Source organism: Triticum urartu, chromosome 2 (assembly GCF_003073215.2).
Source record: "Triticum urartu cultivar G1812 chromosome 2, Tu2.1, whole genome shotgun sequence".
In the NCBI taxonomy this organism is placed as follows: Eukaryota; Viridiplantae; Streptophyta; class Magnoliopsida; order Poales; family Poaceae; genus Triticum; species Triticum urartu.
Window position 1 is genome coordinate 571,839,458 of NC_053023.1, and position 7,010 is coordinate 571,846,467.

Consider the following 7,010-nt stretch of genomic DNA (forward strand, 5'->3'; position numbering starts at 1 on the left):
ACGGAGTACGAACGGGGAAAAGGGAGATAGAGAGGAAGGGGGAACCATGTATTCAGGGCGCGCTTGTCTCAAATGCGAGGAAATTTACAAACTTAGCCCTCGTTTCAAATTTCTACTACATCACAGCAACACTACTCGGTTGGGGATAGGACGGTAATCTCGCATACACTGAATATTTGCCGACGAGAGTTTGTTTTTGGCGCCCACCGTGTATGAATATGAATCGGGGAGGGAGTCGATTTCGGCCAAGGACACACTGTGTTTTGGCGCCCACCGTGTATGAATACGGGTGAGAGGCGGTTACGTCACGTTTGGGTGAAATTACAAACCTACCCCTATCGAAACCTATAGAAATCCAGCATATAGGCTTTGCGTGGCAGGGATAGGCAGTAGTGATTTCCATCTCGCAGATTTTGATTTCGGGCAGTTACTGCGACTTTCCCCGCTTCGTTCAAATTTTGCAGAGTGCACGTTTACCGTGACAACTCAATTCGAATCCCGTTTGTATTCTATTTTTTTCGGGCGGGATCCATTTTCAATTGGAATTACATTCTATATACATCATTTTTTTATATATACTTTCAAAAGCACAACACCATTTATACATAAATATGGTTTACAAATGGCATGATCTCAGATTCATAAGGTTGTATCCATCAATTTGGATTTTCAAATATTTGAAACCACTTTATGTTGAAATCCAATGTATGCATTCCTCGCTAATTGTCTCCAATTAATGTGTGTTTCATGCGGGTTTTTTTTACTTCTCAAACATGTATAATGTGTTTCACACATGCAACATATAGTGTAATCCTGTTTAGACATTAATTGCATATAAACCATGCATTGTTTGTAATTGAATAATCTATGGATCACCAATATTGATAAACTATATAACATTACACGTGTGCCCAAATTCAAATGAATATGCATGTTTGATACACCAATTTGCGTTATGATATTATCGATGTCGTGATCTCCAGTTTAAACATTTGAATCCCCTTTAATCCAGATATTCATCTCATATAGCTATCACTCATGCTTATATAGGACTATCTCTCTGGACCTATACACGTTCATCGTCTCTCAGGTATCTCTCGTGCTACCTGTATGTCGACAATGATCTTTTATCTTCGTAACACACTGATGGTACTCTCTCCCTCGAACTTCATCACTCTATCTCTCTCTAAGTATATCTCGCTCCATGCTATGTGTCTCTAACAATGATTCTCCATGTGGAATCTCTTTCTCTCACACAAACACAAAACTTTGTCTCCCGGGGTCTCATTTCTCTCTACTATTCCCATGTGTGCCACTCGCACAGCCCTCATACAGAGATGTCTTTCGCTCCTTAGATATGAGAACCTACGACTCTTCCTCTTCAATATCTCTTTCTCACACACAAACACAAACTCTGTCTCCCAGGGTCTCATATTTCTCCATTGTTCTCTTGTACGTCGCTCACACACACCCTCTCTCCCTAGAGATATCTTGCGTTCCCTCGTATGTCTCTCTAGCTATCACTCTCGCTGTGAAATATCTTTCTCTCTCGCAGACATAAAACTCCATCTCTCTGGATCTCTCTCTGATATTTGTTTGTATGTGACTCACATGCACCCTCTCTCTATCTCTCACACACCCACACACATAACTCAGCCTTCTGATCCACTCGACTCCTATCTCTAACGCGCACTAGCTAGCATCTTTATCTTTCTATTTATCCGTTTCTCCATCAACCTTGTTTCTCGCCCTCACTCTTGATTCCTATCACGCACACTACATATGTTTCTCTCTACATGCAGTCAAGTGCCCTCTCACACACATATATAACTTCACCCTTTGAACCACCCGACGGTCATCTCCAACACCCAAACTAGCAGATGTCCCTCTAGCTAGCATCTCCATCTCTGTATCTATCTGTAGTTTCTCCGTCAACATTTCTTTCTTGCACGGAGTCTTGCTTCCTATCACCCACACTATATATGTCTCTCCATACATATGCATTTATAGGTTGGTCTCTTTTGCACAATCGTTGCGCCTCACTCCCTCTGCTCGCCATAGATGCATGCTCCAGCCCACGCCACTATCTCTTAAAGACAAAAACACATGCTCAATTGTCGGGACTTCTTCCATGCATTCTCACATGCATGCATATTGTCATACCGATCCATCTCTCCCATGTCGTTGATCTTATGACTTATGTCTTCTTTCTTTTATCTCGATCATGCGCGCGCACACACACACACATCCCACGTATACATGTATACCTCTCACACATGCACGTTCAAGGTCTCTATGTCTCCATACGTAGTTAATTACCCTCAATCCTAACGCCACATCGAATCGTTCTCCTCTTTTGTGCACATAACTTCCGCCTGGATGGGTAAAATACACACTCACACTTAACAATCTCCTTCTTAGCTAACCCCCCGCCCTCTCACTCTTCCCCTATATCCCCGAAACCAATAAGACCATCCCTTAGTTTAATTCCCGCCTAGATGCACCATCGATATATAATAGTCTTCCTCGGTGTCTCTCGAACAAACACGTTCTCTCGAAGTCGACTTCTCTCACGCGCATACACCTTCTCTTCCCTCTCTACGGGCACTTTCTCTCTCGCACCCCATCATTGGTGGCCTCTGCCATACACATCATCTCTCTATGATGAAAGCCATGCACACTTAAATTACATCTACCACAGAGGACCCCGCGACACACACACACACACGCACCCCCCCAACACACACACACACACTAAGACTCCATCTCTCTCTCACACACACACACAAACACACACACACACAAGCACGCACGCCCCCCACACACACACTAAGACTCCATCTCTCTCCCTCTCTCTCACACACACACAAACTAAGACTCCATCTCTCTCCTCTCTCTCTCTCTCACACACACACACACCACACACACACTAAGACTCCATCTCACACACACATGCTCTAGGCGGAGCATTTGTTCCTACCACCCTTCATCCAACCTTACCCGTATGATAAACAATCACCTTTATTTACTTGCATAACATGGACAAATTCCACTTTACTTTAGTAGTCAGCAAACTTATCATCTGTACCCTTATAAAAAAACTAGTTGGTGGTGATGGTGTGCCTGCCATCTTGTAATACAGACCGTATGATCTATATCTGAGGATAGAAAGCAAACTATGATAATTTTACAAAAGATACCCGCACCTCTCTCCACGTCATTATCTCCTGCAACCTCATTGCTCAGCAATTAAAAAAGGAATAAGTCTCTGGAACAATCTAGCATGCATGGTGGCCGCTGCCGGCGCCGTCCATCCCCATGCCTCCGCCCATTCCGACCACCAGTCACCACCACGCTCCACTCCTCCTCGCCTTATCTCTCATCTTTCATTTTTTTCGATGACATTCTCGAGATACCAGTTTTCCGATAAAATTCTTGAGATATCATTAGTTTTTACACATGGGATTACTCCTGCATGGGTCAATCACAACAGGTGTTCTGTAAAAAAATGCATATTGATGTTCCGTGCAATGCACGAGAATCTTGCTTGTAATTATATAACGCAAATCACGAGCAGGAAGTGACATTTTTTGACACAACCACGTTAACATGGCCACGTAAATCACTAGCTAAAGTAAATACCATTATACTTATATCCCGATGCAAAAGGTTGAGTACATGTCCGAAGAGTAGAGTCGCACACATGCACTCTGTCTCTCAGAATCTCTCTCACACACACACATACCAGTTACGTGACGCCCACTTAAGCAGACACGTACGTTACAATTTGTGCACCCGCGGGTACACGTGATGCTGCGCATTTATTTAAGCCGGAAGGCGAACCCAAACAGTAGTTGCATTCATTCCCCTCCCGCCGCCTCTTCTCTGGTCGCCGTCGCCCGGTAGCCATGGGTCGACCGAAGGTAACAACATACGCCATACTCCCGCTGGAGCGGCGCTTTAATATGGAAATTTTAGTGGTCATGCATGCATATTTTTGTGCTAGCACTCCTATATAAGGGTTGACCAGTCGCTTCCCGCGGACGTGCGCGGGCGGTGGAAGAGGTAGGAGAAGGGAAGCGGGCTGTGGAGTAACATTTTTACCACAATTTCTTAGGAAACTGAGTGCAATAATTGAGTAGTTTTGCAAACTACCAGTACTACACCTGAAACGGTTCAAAACATATACTCCCTTGCCAGCGCGCGCTTCCCACGTGAAACGATCAGCGTCGCCCTGGAGCGTCAGTGCCGCATTAATGCCCGGCCAGAGCGGAGGCGACCTCTCACTGGCGCCGGCTTTGAAGTGTCGTGACGACCGAGAGAGCGCCGCTTCCCGGTGCACGCGACTGCTCCGCGTCGAGACTGGCCATAGGCCCTGTTTGGATCCATGGGTTAGAGTTAGTTTGAGCTAGTTGGGGCTCAAATAGCCCTAAACTATCCAAGCATGAGGGTTTAAATTGGAGCAAGTTGCACCAAACCCACCAAAAAAACTATCCCACCCAAGAGGTGCTAACTGGAGATAGTTCTCATTGGGACCACTGAAAAATCACTTTTCTCTCTCCATGAAGTGCATTTATTGTCAATCTAACCCTGTCACCCAAACACCTCTTTGGCTACAGTTAGCTCAGGGTTAGTCATGAGTTAGTCTAACCTCTAGCTAAGTTAGAGTATCAAACAGGAGCAGTATAGGACATGCAAGTTGCTCAAAGCATACAGGCAAATTCGTACGTGAAAGGATTTTTTCTTTTTGAAAACGGAATGTGAAAGGAATTTTTTTTAGAATGCTCTTGGCATGTCGCTCACATGTGATAGTTAACCGACCTCAATAGACGGCAGAAACGCCAGCCCGCCGCACTTTGATAGAGATGAGGAGGGAGAAGCGATACAGGCTGCTGGATTACTAGAGATAGGTGTCGCACGGAAGCCAAGAAATATGGTGATAGCGTGGGTTAGCCATGTACTAGTATGATACTACACTGGGCTACCGTGTTTCGTACTCTTCCAGTCCACTGTGGAGATGATTGGTTAATTTTATATCGCTGAATAATATTAAATATTATGAGTGCAGACGCTCCACCACGAGGTTCCTTGCTCCTTCTCGGTCATCCGGAATCTATGTTCTTCCACTCTATTTTTTTACGTGAGCTTTGTTCATCCTTTTGCCAACACGCGAGACATCTAGCATCAAGGTGCACGTGTTATGCAAGGATCGTTCCATCTATATGAAGAACACGTGGGACTGGAACTACGAGATGAACATGTACCCAGGAGTGGACGTACGAACCTGAGTAATGTAGCGCATTAAGTGAAGTAGAAAGGCACAAATGGTATGAACATGCGTGGCATATAGGGTGTGTTTGGTTGCGTTCTCATCTCAGCATAGTTGTTCCCTCTTCATGCATGCTCAACTCAACACCCCTCTTCATGCATGCTTCTAGTGTATTTGTGCTAAACTAGTGTGGACTCATGCACCCTCCATACACTCTACCAAACACCCAAAAGTAGGTCGAGAAGGGAACTCTTGGGTGGCATTTGCCTCTTACTACGTACTACCACTAAATGTTGTACGTGCAATGCACGGTGATGTTATGGAGTACGTGCCTAAGTACTCTACTACTACTATATTAGTTGGAGGCACATATTAACTTCTATATTTGTTTACGTGTATGGCCCAGGACCTTCCAACTAGACGTGTCTTTGTCTCCAGGTCGCACTTTGTATCGTTCATACCACTAAGTACTACTACGTGTGGTCTCTGACCCAGAAGTGGACGAAGTGGAGACGCTCTACCACGCTGTTTTTTTACGCTGGGCTCTACTACACTGTTCATGTCCCACTCCTTTCGCTGACGTGTGGGACATCCAGCACGTGCCGTGTTTGGCACCCTTCGTCGTAAGAGTTGAAACACTAGCATTCATCAGAAATAAAAAATAATTATAAATCGCAGTGATACTATTTTTTTGCGAACCAATCAGCAGTTATACTATACCACGCGGTTTCCTTGCTCCTCGATATCGAAAAGAATACTTCCGTTCGCCAACATGTGGGACGTCGACCATCCTGGTCCACTTGCCATGCACACAGAACTCCAAGGGAGTCACCCAGGTCGTCGCGCCGTAGTAACAATGACTAATGAGCCGTCAAATCACAGGCCCACTTCCTACTTTGAAGTTGCTTGGACGAAGGAACCATCATGACTTTGTTGAATTCCGCTTCTTAAAGAAAACTACTGTACCAGCAGTACTGCTAGCTACAGTAGTTACTCCAACAGAGGCCTCCTTTCGTTCATAGGATAGGAATATGAAAATCATAGGAAGTGAGATGACATGCATCTCAATTCCTATAGAGAAAGAGATGTCATTTGATGCTTAGGATAGGAATTTTTCCATTTAGTCTAGGCTAATGTACTGGTAATTTGCTCTAAAAACTACAGTAGTAACTAGTAGTATTGGTACATGCTCGTACTCAGACACGCACACACACACTAACTACTAGTACTACTACTTCTCACATGCTGGCCAGACGCCGCCGTTCTCCTTCCCGGCTTTGTCGGCGACACCCCACCGTGCTTGGATCTCCGCCGACCTCTCCGCAGCAGCGCGTGCGTCCTTTTGTTTCTTGCGGCGGCGGGCCTCTCTTTTCTTGAGTGCTTTCTGACTTTTCCGCTCCATCTGTGCGGCTTTGGCCGCCTCTTGCTCTACCGCCCATTCGGCCTTGGCATCTTCAAATTCCTCCCACATAGTTGTGAGGTCACGAGCGGTGATGAACTCGGCACGGCGGGATGCCATCGCTTCCCTACCATTTTGTGTGCGGTCGTGGGCGGCGAGGAACTCGGCGCGGGGGGATGCCATCGCTGCCTTACCGGTTAGTATGCGGCGCGGTGGCATGAACGACGCTTGGTGAGAGCTCTGGGGTGGAGTGGCCGGACAACCGTATAGTGCATTGGTTTGTCAAGAGCTCAAGGATAGAAGACGAAGCAAATTTGGATTCCCCTTCAATCCTGGTCATTT